Genomic DNA, 477 nt, shown 5'->3' with positions numbered 1-477 from the left:
CAGATTAAATAGATTAAATCACAACAACGTAGGAAACAGAATCAGCGTGACGTAGCTTTATTTTTTTATCTGCACACAAAGCACACAAAAAGTATTCTTGTAGCTTCGTATAATTGCGGTTGAACCCCTGATGTCACATGGATTATTTTACAGATCTCCTTGCTATGTTTCTGGACTTGGGAACATTTCAGTTGCGTTGCTGTCTATGCAGGGTCAGACAGCTCTCAGATTCCTTCAAAAATATCTTCATTTGTGCTCCGAAGATGAACAAAGGTCTTACGGGTTTGAAACGACATGAGGGTGAGTAATTAATGACAGAATTTTCATTTTTGGGTGAACTATCCCTTTAAGACAAGGTACTTTCCATTACTGGTTAAACCGTTACAAAGTATCATAATATTAAGCATATGATGTCCTGACTGAAAATAATATACAAGGTCCCTCACGAGTCACGTCATGCACGTCTTTAATAATAAA

The sequence above is a fragment of the Sinocyclocheilus rhinocerous genome, unplaced genomic scaffold (genome assembly GCF_001515625.1).
Source record: "Sinocyclocheilus rhinocerous isolate Xijiao unplaced genomic scaffold, SAMN03320098_v1.1 scaffold192, whole genome shotgun sequence".
In the NCBI taxonomy this organism is placed as follows: Eukaryota; Metazoa; Chordata; class Actinopteri; order Cypriniformes; family Cyprinidae; genus Sinocyclocheilus; species Sinocyclocheilus rhinocerous.
This window is presented reverse-complemented; position numbering follows the sequence as displayed.